Here is a 16,102-nt window from a genome sequence, read left to right as displayed (position 1 = left end):
ATGAACGGAATAATAATCTAAAAGTTCCATCAACATGCTTTACAGGAGAATGACAGGGCAGTGATGTGTGTAGTGGACACACAGCTAAGAGGTGGAAGATGGAACAAGACTGAGTCAAAACACACAAGCAGATTAAAAGTGCAATGTAAATGTGTTTTCTAAAGGCCAAGAGTAACTAATATAGTTAAAAATTTTAAACTCTGCCCTGTTGTTTCAGGTTTAATGCCTAGTACCCTGTTTTAGCCTGTAATGTGAATAGTAATTATTTTAAAAAGTCCAGTTTGGCAGGCAAAATGTGTTGATCTAATATTATATATTATAACTTAACTGGGTTAAAAGAATACCACATTTTTTCTGCATCTGTTCTCAGTGCACAGCAAATGATCACGTTAGATATAATGTTGCAGAAATTAAACATTTCTAACTTAAAACTTCAGTTATCTATTAATTGGCATCTAATTATATAGACAAAACAAGCCAAATAAGTAAAACTCACCATGTAAAATAAGAACGATCATTTCTGGAGTTGTGCTGCCAGTACAGAAGATGTGAGCCAGGTATCCTCTGCTCTGTCCCAGCAATTCTGATTAGCTTATCGTATTCTAGGGTGGATGGGGTCTTGGAACATGGCACATGGAAATTTAATAAGTTCTTGTCACAAGCTTCACAGCGTTGCTCAGCAACTCCTTCGAGCCTGGTCAGTGTGAGGAACACAGGAAGATGTCATAAGCATTGTTAGTATAAAGAATTATAGCTGTTATACTGGGAGTCTAATACATCTCACCTCCGGTAGCCGAGAGCCTATCGCTAATGGGTGTTTGCTTTTCTGTTCTTGGACGTGTTGCGTTTGTTCGTGCAATCATTGTATTAGCAAATAACTCTTTGTAGTTATTATCAACAGTGTAGGCTGAATGAGTCTAATGATCCAGTCTGTTCATGAGTGTAATTTATATAAAGTATTATAACTAGGTGAAATCTATAATATATAACATAATACCAAAAGTATATGGACACCTGACTGTGAGCTTGTTGTACATTAAACCATAGACATTAATGTGTAGCTGCCTGCAATCTATGTTTCAATCTATCCCAAAGGTGTTTGTTCTACATTCTGGATCATTCTGCAGTGCATCCTGGTGCTGCCTCTTCTGCAGGTAAATGAGGCACACATGTCCAGATGACCAGTCAACCTTCTTCCATTGCTTCCATGTCCAGTTCTGATGCCTGCATGCTTTCGATTGTGGGCAGGAATTAGAATGGGCACTTTGACTGGCCTGTCATTATACCCCTCATACACAGAAGAGTTTGATTCACTGTATTGTGACACACTGACATCATTTCCAGTGTTAAAATATGCTAAAATCTGTGCCATAGAAGCTCTGTTGGTCCGTTCCAGACGGCCTAGCCTTAAGGTCCTTTAGGTGTCAGCGAGTTTTGGCTTGATCATGCTATAATGCTACATGACTTGTCAGGCTATAACGATTAACCCCTTATCAAAATCACTCAGGTCTTTATGCTGCTAATATCTGCGCCATTCAACACTTAAACAATTATTACCAAATAGGCATTGCCATGCATATTTTTGGGGCTGATCAGTGTAAATGCTATTAACGAAACCCACCCTGGACCCTAGGGTCCAATCCACCACAGGGGAATTCAATTGAAAAGGTACTTGGGAACATTGTAAATGCTATTAACGAAACCCACCCTGGACCCTAGGGTCCAATCCACCACAGCGGAATACAATTGAAAAGGTACTTGGGAACATGGGTTGGAAATCTCATTTCTGGTTGCTGTCTATGAGAAAGTGAGAAATTAGTTACATTTTTGATAGTTTTGGCACCAGTCCAAGATTAATTTCCACTTTGTGCTAGTGTATCTAGGTCTGTTTAAGACGCATCTGATGAAATATTGGTAGAAAATAAGTAGTTTTATTTTAGGGGTACATTGTAAGCTATTGAGCATATAGTGCACAATAAGTTTCCAGAACTCTGTTGTGTTGTAGCCTATAAAGTATGTATATTAAAAATATAAATCTGTTTTATTAGCTTAGTTCAATCAATTTTGGCGAATAAATAAGACTTCCACCATAATGTCAACAGGATGAAGCGATTACTGAAAATGATAAAAGACTGAATAAATAAATAAGGGGGTAAGGGGTGGAGGGGGGAGAGAGACATCTTTACCAAAAGCAATGAGGAAACATTTGTATCACATGCCAGTCTAACCAAACATGCTTCCAGGAAAACAAGGTCTAAATACACAAACTTAACACAGGAAGAAACACATCCTCTGTGTTTATTATGCTGATGACTCAGGCAGGACTTCCCTAGAAGCTCTAATTACTTCATAAACCGGGGACAGATGTGGGTGATCATGAGCAGGGACTGAGTCTGTGACAGTGCACATGTGTCACATGTGCAAATGATTTAATAAATGAGGAAATCTGATTTTGACAACAACAACAAAAAAAGTCGGTTCTTCATTCACAGTCAGTCAGTTTACGGTAACAATCGGAGATGAACGCAAACCGAATTCAACTGAATGTTGTTGTAGCGCTCAGTTATCTATTATATTCCTATCTAGATGACGTGATTTGTATGATAAAATTTCGGTTCATTAAAAATGCTTTTGGACAAAGCTTGTGGTCTAACCTCTTTATTGTTGTTGAGTAGAGGTGTTTCAACCACACCAATTGCTTAGGCGTTTAAATAATAACCCCTGTGCACAAACCGAGCAAGCGTTAAGGCTGCTGCTAGGTGGCCTCTGTGTGCCGTCAACTCTTCATTACTTGGCTTTTACAGTATTTGGTCATGATTGTAAGTCACTTTGGATAAAAGGGCACACTTGATGCTAAAAATTTAACTGTAAATGGAAATACGAGGTCTATAAAGACATAGATTGATAAGTTTGGCATGGAAAGACCTCGGTTGAGATCCAGGCCTATTTGCCCAGCATCAGGTTCTGACCGTGTAAATGCTCTTTGGGTGAGCACGAATGCTTACAGACACACTTGAACCATTTGTGTGGAGCCTTTCCCAAGGAGTGGAGGTTATTTTATACACAAGAGGTGAGCAAGAACATGGTCTTGGAATGAGATTTGAAATCTGGTCCACATTCTTTTGGCCATCTTTATTGGTGTACTCTTTTTTTATGCTGATGTGTTTTTTTGTCTGTGTCTTTTTACAAGCACAAATAAAGTACATATATTGAAATTTTATTTCATTGTACTTGATTATTGTCCTGATTTGCACACACTGTTAAAGACGATGATTCTTTAGTCGAGGCGACGGCTCATTTGCATGCTTAAAGGCTCATCACGACAACATTTTACAGCTACTTACGCTGGCATATAGGCCTGTAAATACATACAATATGTAGTCCTAATTATCGTCAGGGAAAGAAATAATGCAAAGCACATTTAATGTCCTTGATGCCACTTTTAAAGCTAGCAGAAGTGTATATTTATCTCCCTGATTAAACTTTCTCTGGGATCGAATTAATATTAATAAAATTAATACTAATTACTACTTAATTAATACTAATATTAATGAATTAATATAAATACTAAGTAATAATGATAATAATCCAATATTAATACTTACAAAAAGTTAAGTATTACATACAGAAATAGGGGCAGTTTGAACGGGAACGGTGGGTAAATGAGGTCACGCCCCTTACGCAGTCTCCGCCCCCCCACGCAAATTCACGAACCACCCCTGTGACGTAGGTCAGCTTCGTGAATCGGAGCATGCGTAGTGGGGGCTACCATGCCGTGTGTTTGTTTCGATGCTACTTGGTTTTGATTTTGTGCTTCTAAATGTGAACAGATCAGCATATATACAGTAGTTCAACTGAAATGAACAAGAACGACAAATTAATTCGTTCTATATTTAAAATGGACATATTTATTCACCAGACAAGCACGACTAGGTGGAATAAATGAGCTATCCGCTCGGTGGTGATACGCCATCACCTCAGAAGTGAGGAGAGAGTAAAGCACCGGAAACAAGAAACCTGAGCGCGTTAAACATCTGAATTCATCTACAGCCCTTCTGAGAGCAGCTACTTACAATCAGGTACGAGTTACATTATTAATATAGTGGAGAATTATAAACACCGAACGCTATTAGAAACAGGAATCACCGCGTTTAGCTTAGCAGATAGCACTAGCGGCTAAGCTAACAAGTACTGATATTAACTCACAGTCGCAATGCCTTCTGTATAATTAATGTAGTGCACATAGTGCACAAGTCTTTATTGTACATCTTTCATCATTTTTACTCCTCTGTAGCCATTTCAAGCTCTTTTAGTTTGGTTCCGAACTCCACAATGGTTTACTCACATACAGCTACCAAGCTACTCCACAGGGTACCGACTAAACGACTTTAAGAACACATTTCAACATGTTCTGTATTCCACATTATTGTATTTAAACGTTCATGAAGTTTGTTTCGTTATTATTAAATGGCTGATTCATTTAAAAGCCTTTTTCAGCAGAAACCGAGCGGCCAATGTTGTCGTATCCATGGCAACCCGACACCCGCCGATCTTTAGCGTTGCTTCGTTCGACTTGCTTCGGGTTTGTGAGTCACGTGGTTTTGTTTACAAAGTAAAGCAACTGCAGCGAAGCTCGTTTTCTAAATATCATAAAGCGATTTTATAATTTAACGTTTTACCTTCCTAAAAGCCTTCAGTTATTACCTGCTACAGTAGCTAGCTCTGTGTCTGTAAGAACTATATTATGGAGTCTGGAACCAAACCGAATGAGCTGAAACTGATTAAAAAAGCTATATTTGTGATTCTTCTGAGATTTAAATCCCCCTAGAACAAGTGCAACATGTCCACTTCAGTTACACACAATGTCTTTATATAAAACATTAGAAGCAGTACTTTGTTAAACAGCAACATTTGGTATTTACATTGAACGTAACATTTAAACACGCTTCATGTTTACTGCGGTAAAGTTAGTTTTATATTCGACATTCGTTTAACATTCGCCATTCCGATCTATATAAATGGTTCAAAAAACACTTAACACCTACTTATTTTACGAATTCTTGCACAGATTTAAGTGGGCAACATACTACAAAAGCTATTTTATAATAATTTTAAGGTTAAATGTATTTATTTAAAGAAAGATTAAAATGAAACCGCTGATCAAGCGTCAACTTCAGCTAAAGCGTTAGGGAGCGTCATCAAACTAACAGAAAAACGTAGGAAATATTTACTCTGCACTTATTACAGAGAAAAAAATCCATTAAAGTCTTGTAATGTATTCATGGATTCATGTCAATCTATTTTTTATAAACACAAATTATTGTATCTCACAACCTACAAACCTTGTTTTATAGATACTGTTTTTATATGTCAGTTATTTTAATTTAAAATTAAGATAAAAAAATCCATGATATTTTGATATTGGAGACAAATAAATCTATTCAACTATGATATGATTTAATATAATAAACCCAAACTATTTTTAATATACACATATTAATGTCCCTCACATCCTACAAACCTTGTTTTTTAAATAATACTTTTATTTTAAATTTATTTAAATTTATAGTTTATATCAATGAATACGTAATAAGTGTTTATAAGAGATACATCTATTAAACTCTTACATGATTTAATAAAAGAAACCCAAACTATTTTTAATATACACATATTAATGTCCCTCACATCCTACAAACCTTCTTTTTTAAATAATACTTTTATTTTAAATTTATTTTAATTTATAGTTTATATCAATGCATACGTAATAAGTGTGTATAAGAGATAAATCTATTTAACTCTTATATGATTTAATATAATAAAACCAAACTATTTTTAACATACACATATAAATGTCCCTCACATCCTACAAAAGTTGTTTTATAGATACTACTTTTATTTTTAATTTATTTTAATTTATAATTAGGATCAATGAATCCATAATACTTTTATATTGGAACTAAAGAAATCTTTTAAACTCTTACATGATTTAATAAAAGAAACCCAAACTATTTTTAATATACACATACTAATGTCCCTCACATCCTACAAACCTTCTTTTTTAAATAATACTTTTATTTTAAATTTATTTTAATTTATAGTTTATATCAATGCATACATAATAAGTGTGTATAAGAGATAAATCTATTTAACTCTTACATGATTTAATATACTAAACCCAAACTATTTTAATATACACATATTAATGTCCCTCACAACCTACAAAACTTGTTTTTTAAATAATAATTTTATTTTTATTTTATTTTAATTAATAGTTTATATCAATGAATACGTAATAAGTGTGTATAAGAGATAAATCTATTAAACTCTGATATCATTTAATAAAATAAACCCAAACTATTTTTAATACACACATATTAATGTCCCTCACATCCTACAAAAGTTGTTTTTTAAATAATACTTTTATTTATTTATTTTTTTAATTTATACTTATGATCAATGAATCCATAATACTTTTATATTGGAACTAAATAAATCTATTAAACTCTGAAATCATTTAATATACTAAACCCAAACTATTTTTATTATACACATATTAATGTCCCTCACATCCTACAAAAGTTGTTTTTTTAAATAACATTTTTTTTAATTTTTTTTTTTATAGTTAAGATCAATGAATATGTAATGTGTGTATAAGAGATAAATCTATTAAACTCTTACATGATTTAATATACTAAAGCCAAACTATTTTTAATATACACATATTAATGTCCCTCACAACCCACAAAAGTTGTTTTTTAAATAATACTTTTATTTATTTATTTTTTTAATTTATACTTATGATCAATGAATCCATAATACTTTTATATTAGAACTAAATAAATCTATTAAACTCTTGCATGATTTAATATACTAAACCCAAACTATTTTTAATATACACATATTAATGTCCCTCACAACCTACAAAAGTTGTTTTTTAAATAGTACTTTTATTTTTATTTTATTTTTATTTATATTTAAGATTAATGAATCCATAATACTTTTATATTGGAACTAAAGAAATCTATTAAACTCTTACATGATTTAATATAATAAAACCAAACTATTTTTAATATACACATATTAATGTCCCTCACATCCTACAAAAGTTGTTTTATAGATACTACTTTTATTTTTAATTTATTTTAATTTATACTTAGGATCAATGAATTCATAATACTTTTATATTGAAACTAAAGAAATCTATTAAACTCTTACATGATTTAATATAATAAACCCAAACTATTTTTAATATACACATAATAATGTCCCTCACAACCTACAAAAGTTGTTTTTTAAATAATACTTTTATTTTTAGTTTATTTTAATTAATAGTTAAAATCAATGAATACGTAATGTGTGTATAAGAGATAAATCTATTAAACTCTTAAATGATTAAATGTAAGAAACCCAAACTATTTTAATATACACATATTAATGTCCCTCACATCCTACAAACCTTCTTTTTTAAATAATACTTTTACTTTTAGTTTATTTTAATTTATACTTAAGATCAAAGAAAACCATAATACTTTTATATTGGAAGTACAGAAATCTATTAAACTCTGATATCATTTAATACAATAAACCCAAACTATTTTTATTATACACATTCTAATGTCCCTCACATCCTACAAAATTTTTTTTTTAGATACTGCTTTTATTTTTACTCTATTTTAATTTACAGTTAAGATCAATGAATACGTTAGAAATGTGTATAAGAGATAAATCTATTAAACTTTTACATGATTTTATATAAGAAACCCAAACTATTTTCAATATACACATATTAATGTCCCTCACATCCTACAAAAGTTGTTTTTTAAATAATACTTTTATTTATTTATTTTTTTAATTTATACTTATGATCAATGAATCCATAATAGTTTTATATTGGAACTAAAGAAATCTATTAAACTCTGATATTATTTGATACAATAAACCCAAACTATTTTTAACATACACATATTAATGTCCCTCACATCCTACAAAAGTTGTTTTGTAGATACTACTTTTATTTTTAATGTATTTTAATTTATACTTAGGATCAAAGAAAACCATAATACTTTTATATTGGAACTACAGAAATCTATTAAACTCTGATATTATTTAATACAATAAACCCAAACTATTTTTATTATACACATTCTAATGTCCCTCACATCCTACAAAACTTGTTTTTTAAATAATACTTTTATTTTTAATTTATTTTAATTTATAGTTAAAATCAGTAAACCCATAATACTTTTATATTGGAACTAAAAAATCTATTAAACTCTTACATGATTTAATATAATAAACCCAAATTATTTTTAATATACACATACTAATGTCCCTCACATCCTACAAACCTTGTTTTATAGATACTGCTTTTATTTTTATTTTATTTTTGTTTATAGTTAGGATCAATGAATCCATAACTTTTATATTGAAGATAAATAAATCTGTTAAACTCTGAAATCATTTAATATAATAAACCCAAAGTTTTTTTAATATACGCATATTAATGTCCTTCACATCCTACAAACCTTGTTTTATAATTACTGCTTTTTTTTTTCAATAAATCCATAATAAGTGGTTATCAGAGATAAATCTATTAAACTGTGATATGATTTAATATAATAAACCCAAATTATAAACCAAAAATGAAATTATTATTTAAAAAAACATTTTTTGTAGGATGTGAGGTACATTAGTATGTGTATAATAAAAATAGTTTGGGTTTAGTATATTAAATGATTTCAGAGTTTAATAGATTTGTATTTTTTATTTATTTATACTTAAGATCAATGAATCCATAATAAGTGTGTATCAGAGTTTAATCTAATAAACTTTGACATGATTTAATATAATAAACCTAAACAATTTTTAATATACACATATTAATGTCCCTCAAATCCTACAAACATTGTTTTAAAAAAACTGTTTTTTTTGTATTTTAATTTATAGTTAGGATCAATAAAATACATACTTTTATACTATAGATAAATAAATCTATTAAACTCTGATATAATTTAATATAATAAACCCAAACTATTTTTAATATATGCATATTAATGTCCCTCACATCCTACAAACCCTGTTTTATAGAAAATGCTTTTATTTATTTTTTTTAATTCATAGATAAAATTGTTATATACATAATACTTTTATACTGGAACTAAAGAAATCTATTAAACTCTGATATGATGTAATATAATAAACTCAAACTATTTTTTAAATACACATATTAATGTCCCCCACAACCTACAAACCTTGTTTTATAGATAATGCTCATATTTTTATTTTATTTTTATTTATAGTTAAAATCCATAATAATAAATCCATAATCAGTGTGTATAAGAGTTAAATTTATTAAACTCTGATATAATTTAAAATAATAAAGTCAAACTATTTTTATTAATTACATATTAATGTCTCTCACATCCTACAAACCTTGTTTTATAGATACTGTTTTTATTGTTATTTTATTTTAATTTATAATCATGATCAAAATATCCATAATACTTTTATACTGGAAATAAATAAATCTTATGAACAATGTTTGTAGGATGTGAAGGGCATTAATATGTGTATATAAAAAATAGTTTTACTTTATTATAGTAGATTATTTCAGAGTTTAATAGATTTATCTCTGATATACAATTATTATGTATTTACAGATATTAACTTTAATTTAAAATAAATTAAAAATAAAAGCAGTAATTACAAAACAAGGTTTGTAGGATATAAGGGACATTAATATGTGTTTTTAAAAAATAGTTTTATTTTATTATATTAAATATAATCTGAGTTTAATAGATTTATCTATGATACACACTTATTATGGTTTTTTTATTATGGATTTGAACCATAAAATAAAATAAAATCTAAATAAAAGAAGTATCTACAAAACAACTGTTGGATGTTATGGACATCAATATGTGTATATAAAAAATAGTGTGGGTTAATTATATTTAATTATATCAGAACTTAATAGATTTATCTCTTGTACACACTTATTTTGGATTTAATGATCTTAACTATAAATTAAAATTAAAAAAATTAAAGCAGTATCTATAAAACAATGTTTGTAGGATGTGAGGGACAATAATGTGTGTATGTAAAAATAGTTTATATTAAATCTTATCAGAGTTTAATAAATGTATTTAGTTCCAATATAAAGGTATTATGAATGTACTAATTTTAACTATAAATTAAAATAAAATAAAAATAAAAGCAGTAATTATAAAACAAGGTTTGTAGGTTGTGAGGAACATTAATATGTTTATATTAAAAATAGTTTGACTTCATTATATTAAATTATATTTGAGTTTAATAGATTTATTTGTGTCCAATGTAAAAGTGTTGAGGATTCAGTGGTCTAAAGTATAAATTAAAATAATAAAAAAAATAAAAGCAGTATCTATAAACCAATGTTTTTAGAATGTGAGGGACATTAATATGTGTTTATCAAAAAAAGCTTGCCTTTATTATATTAAATCATTTTAGAGTTTAATAGATTTATCTCTGATATACACATATTATGGATCAATTGATCTTAACTATAAATAAAAATAAAATAAAAATAAAAGCAGTATCTACAAAACAAGGTTTGTAGGATGTGAGGGACATTAATATGTGTATATTAAAAATAGTTTGGGTTTATTATATAAAATTATATCAGAGTTTAATAGATTTATTTAATTCCAATATAAAAGTATTATGTATATAAAAATTTTAACTATAAATGAAAAAAAAAAAAGAAGTATTTTTAAAACAACATTTGTAGGATGTGAGGGACATTAATATGTGTTTACTAAAAATAGTTTGACATTATTATATTAAATCATATCATAGTTTAATAGATTTATTTAGTTTCAATATAAAAGTTTTATAGGTTTATTGATCTTCATTATAAATATAAAAATAAAAGCAGTATTTTTAAAACAACTTTTGTAGGATGTGAGGGAACTTAATATGTGTATTTTAAAAAAAGTTTGGTTTTATTATATTAAATGATATCAGAGTTTAATAGATTTCTTTAGTTCCAATATAAAAGTATTATAGATTCATTGATCCTAACTATAAATAAAAATAAAATAAAAGTAAAAGTATTATTTAAAAAACAATGTTTGTAGGATGTGAGGGACATTAATATGTGTAGATTAAAAATAAATTGGGTTTATTAAATTAAATCAGGTAAGAGTTTAATAGATTTTTTTGTTCCAATATAAAAGTATTATGGGTTTACTAATTTTACCTATAAAATAAAATAAAATAAAAATAAAAGTATTATTTAAAAAACAAGTTTTGTAGGATGTGAGGGACATTAGTATGTGTATAATAAAAATAGTTTGGGTTTAGTATATTAAATCATGTAAGAGTTTAATAGATTTGTCTCTTATACACACATTACGTATTCATTGATTTTAACTATTAATTAAAATAAACTAAAAATAAAAGTATTATTTAAAAAACAAGTTTTGTAGGATGTAAGGGACATTAATATGTGTATATTAAAAATAGTTTGGGTTTATTATATTAAATCATGTAAGAGTTTAATAGATTTCTTTAGTTCCAATATAAGTGTATTATGGGTTTACTGATTTTAACTATAAATTAAAATAAATTAAAAATAAAAGTATTATTTAAAAAACAACTTTTGTAGGATGTGAGGGACATTAGAATGTGTATAATAAAAATAGTTTGGGTTTATTGTATTAAATGATATCAGAGTTTAATAGATTTCTGTAGTTCCAATATAAAAGTATTATGGTTTTCTTTGATCTTAAGTATAAATCAAAATAAATCAGAAATAAAATTATTATTTAAAAAACAAGTTTTGTAGGTTGTAAGAGACATTAGTATGTGTATACTAAAATAGTTTGGGTTTATTATATTAAATCATGTAAGAGTTTAATAGATTTCTTTAGTTCCAATATAAAACTATTATGGATTCATTGATCCTAATTATAAATTAAAATAAATTAAAAATAAAAGTAGTATCTACAAAACAACTTTTGTAGGATGTGAGGGACATTAATATGTGTATATTAAAAATAGTTTGGTTTTATTATATTAAATCATGTAAGAGTTTAATAGATTTGTCTCTTATACACACATTACATATTCATTGATTTTAACTATTAATTAAAATAAACTAAAAATAAAAGTATTATTTAAAAAACAACTTTTGTAGGATGTGAGGGACATTAGTATGTGTATAATAAAAATAGTTTGGGTTTAGTATATTAAATCATGTAAGAGTTTAATAGATTTCTTTTGTTCCAATATAAGTGTAGTATGGGTTTACTGACTTTAACTATAAATTAAAATAAATTAAAAATAAAAGTATTTTTTAAAAAACAAGTTTTGTAGGATTTGAGGGACATTAATATGTGTATATTAAAAATAGTTTGGGTTTATTATATTAAATCATGTAAGAGTTTAATAGATTTCTTTAGTTCCATTATAAAACTACTATGGGTTTACTGATTTTAACTATAAATTAAAATGAATTAAAAATAAAAGTATTATTTAAAAAACAAGTTTTGTAGGATGTGAGGGACATTAGTATGTGTATAATAAAAATAGTTTGGGTTTAGTATATTAAATCATGTAAGAGTTTAATAGATTTGTCTCTTATACACACATTACGTATTCATTGATTTTAACTATTAATTAAAATAAACTAAAAATAAAAGTAGTATTTAAAAAACAACTTTTGTAGGTTGTGAGGGACATTAATATGTGTATATTAAAAATAGTTTGGGTTTAGTATATTAAATCATGTAAGAGTTTAATAGATTTCTTTAGTTCCAATATAAGTGTATTATGGGTTTACTGATTTTAACTATAAATTAAAATACATTAAAAATAAAAGTATTATTTAAAAAACAAGTTTTGTAGGATGTGAGGGACATTAGTATGTGTATATTAAAAATTGTTTGGGTTTATTATATTAAATTATATCAGAGTTAAATAGATTTATCTCTTGTACACATTTATTACGTATTCATTGATCTTAACTGTAAATTAAAATAGAGTAAAAATAAAAGCAGTATCTAAAAAACAACTTTTGTAGGATGTGAGGGACATTAGAATGTGTATAATAAAAATAGTTTGGGTTTATTGTATTAAATGATATCAGAGTTTAATAGATTTCTGTAGTTCCAATATAAAAGTATTATGGTTTTCTTTGATCTTAAGTATAAATCAAAATAAATCAGAAATAAAATTATTATTTAAAAAACAAGTTTTGTAAGTTGTGAGGGACATTAATATGTGTATATTAAAAATAGTTTGGGTTTATTATATTAAATCATGTAAGAGTTTAATAGATTTCTTTAGTTCCAATATAAAACTATTATGGATTCATTGATCCTAAGTATAAATTAAAATACATTAAAAATAAAAGTAGTATCTACAAAACAACTTTTGTAGGATGTGAGAGACATTAATATGTGTATATTAAAAATAGTTTGGGTTCATTATATTAAATCATGTAAGAGTTTAATAGATTTCTTTAGTTCCAATATAAAACTATTATGGATTCATTGATCCTAAGTATAAATTAAAATAAACTAAAAATGAAATTATTATTTAAAAAAGGTTTGTAGGATGTGAGGGACATTAGTATGTGTATATTAAAAATAGTTTGGGTTTCTTATATTAAATCATGTAAGAGTTTAATAGATTTCTTTAGTTCCAATATAAAAGTATTACGTATTCATTGATCTTAAGTATAAATTAAAATAAAATAAAAGGTATCATCTATAAAACAAGGTTTGTAGGTTGTGAGATACATTATTTTGTGTTCATAAAAAATAGATTGACATGAATCCATGAATACATTACAAGACTTTAATGGATTTTTTTCTCTGTAATAAGTGCAGAGTAAATATTTCCTACGTTTTTCTGTTAGTTTGATGACGCTCCCTAACGCTTTAGCTGAAGTTGACGCTTAATCAGCGGTTTCATTTTAATCTTTCTTTAAATAAATACATTTAACCTCAAAATTACTATAAAATAATTGTTGTAGTATGTAGTACACTTAAATCTGTGCAAGAAATCGTAAAATAAGTAGGTGTTAGGTGTTTTTTGAACCATTTATATAGATCGGAATGGCGAATGTTAAACGAATGTCGAATATAAAACTAACTTTACCGCAGTTTCATGTTTGCGGTCGTCAGATTTAGTTTCTCGCCAGCTTCATCACTACGTTTATGTTTCCTTTGATGATTTGTATTGCCTGAATAGCAGGTGTGGGCGAATTGATCCAAATCGATCCTTTTTCATGTGCTTAAAAATGTTGCTGTCCTGGGTTTAAACGTGCACATGATGAACTAATTAACAGTAGAAATAAAAAAAATCACAAAATCATGTAGTGGTCATAGCATATTGATGATACATTTAGCTTATAAATCACGACACACTGCTCTCCCTTACATGAAAGTAAATAAACTGCTTTCATAAGTAAAAAGTATTGGTGATGCTGGCCCTGTGTTTACTTGGTATTGGGTGGATTCACAATTTTGCAGTATCGTACACCACTACTTATTACCGGTTGCTGATTAGTCAGTCACGTGTGCTTAGTGTCTCAGATGAGCCACTGTTGATCTGTTGTTTTAGCAGTAAATAAAATAAATAAACTTAAAAAGAGCCTCACAGTGAAGATAAACCGGAGCAGCGCGCGCGCGCGCGTGTTTGTGCCTTTAGAAGAGACGCTTTGTTCACTGTATCGCTATAAGTGATTCATTGATTCACGAGTCATTTTTCGCGAAGCGTAAGTTTCTCTTCTCAGTTATCTCTCCGTGTTTACTGTTATTAATTAAATGTCGTGGTTTTAAACAAACACCAACTACTACAGAACATTTTGTGTGACTCTCTTACATTAAAAAGCTTCATTAAAAAGCTTAATTAAACTGCTATTACCACAGATCTGTAACCGACCGTCAGACTCGTTCCGTCTAAGGAGCTAAAAGTTCAGCAGATGATCCTGAACTAACGAATTTGGTAATGAATAAACTTTTGCCTCGGATTGGCTCTGTAACGTTTTCTGTTCTCATCTACATCACAAGTAAGAACCGCTTACGATTTACCAAAGTGAACCAGGAGTTTATATAACGTGCTGATAGAATCGACTCAGATGTGACCGGGTTGAATTATCTTTTTAAAGTAAATATTACAGCAAAATTACATCGTATGTGTGATGCACAACGTTAATGATGTTATTTTAGGTCATGAAGAGCTTTCACTGTGGTTTCTGTACGATGGTTGATGAATGGTGATGTGATGGTTGGCACTTCGTAGCTCAAAGTCTGGATCAATCCACTGAGCTGTTAACTTAACATGGTCTTTATATATCACACGATCGGATCGGCTACTTTTAGGAAAGATCGCCGATAGCATATTTTGATTAAAAATCGGCCGATACCGATTCGTAGCCGATCGATCGTCCCATCTCTACTTATTGCTTTTTTTTTTCTTTTGTAGCAGTGAAAGCTGGAGAAGCAGAAGCGAAATGAGAGCAAACCACACCGAGACGAGCTCAGCAAAGATGCCAGGGAGCGTTATTTGGATAAATGATCGTCTGTTAACGGCAACGATGAGCTAAGTTGGTTGCGAGCTGGTGGAAAAGTGACCGTGTTGCTCTTGTAGCGGTGAATGTTTGTATTCTCCATGCTGCGTTTTGTCTGTGTCTATTTACAAGCCCAAATAAAGTACTTATACTGAAGTTTTACCCAACTGTACTTGATTATTGTCCTGATTCGCACACACTCTTAAAGACGATGGTTCTTAAAGACCTTAAAGACAATGGTTCTGTAGTCGAGACGATTGATTATTTGCATGCTTAAAGACTTCTTTGCATTATGAAATGGGTGTAGAAAATGTAAATGTGTTGAATGTGAAAATCTGCCTGATCTGTGCCTGCAATCGAACTGAGAAATAAAAAGATAGGTAGTTGTGGGGAACTGTTGACACGAAGCGTAATAGTGCCAGTGCATTTCATTATTTGATTAAGTAAAGGGTGTTACTAGAAAATTGCATAATAATCAGGCAGAAATCACACCGGCATTGACAGCTATTTACGCTAAGTGGGTAGCACTGTCGCTTCACAGCA

The 16,102-nt window shown here is 28.6% G+C and overlaps 1 long non-coding RNA gene across 1 annotated transcript; it reads left to right on the top strand.

Moving 5' to 3' along the window:
• The first annotated feature begins 3,753 nt into the window (after window positions 1–3,753).
• Window positions 3,754–15,721, top strand: LOC134304529 (uncharacterized). Its single transcript, XR_010007947.1, has 2 exons — window positions 3,754–4,079; window positions 15,475–15,721. It is a non-coding gene; the product is annotated as an uncharacterized LOC134304529 (long non-coding RNA).
• The last annotated feature ends 381 nt before the right edge of the window (window positions 15,722–16,102 follow it).

The sequence above is a fragment of the Trichomycterus rosablanca genome, chromosome 2 (assembly GCF_030014385.1).
Source record: "Trichomycterus rosablanca isolate fTriRos1 chromosome 2, fTriRos1.hap1, whole genome shotgun sequence".
NCBI classification, from domain to species: domain Eukaryota; kingdom Metazoa; phylum Chordata; class Actinopteri; order Siluriformes; family Trichomycteridae; genus Trichomycterus; species Trichomycterus rosablanca.
The sequence above is the reverse complement of the archived record's forward strand: the minus strand, read 5'-3'. Positions and strand labels throughout refer to the sequence as shown.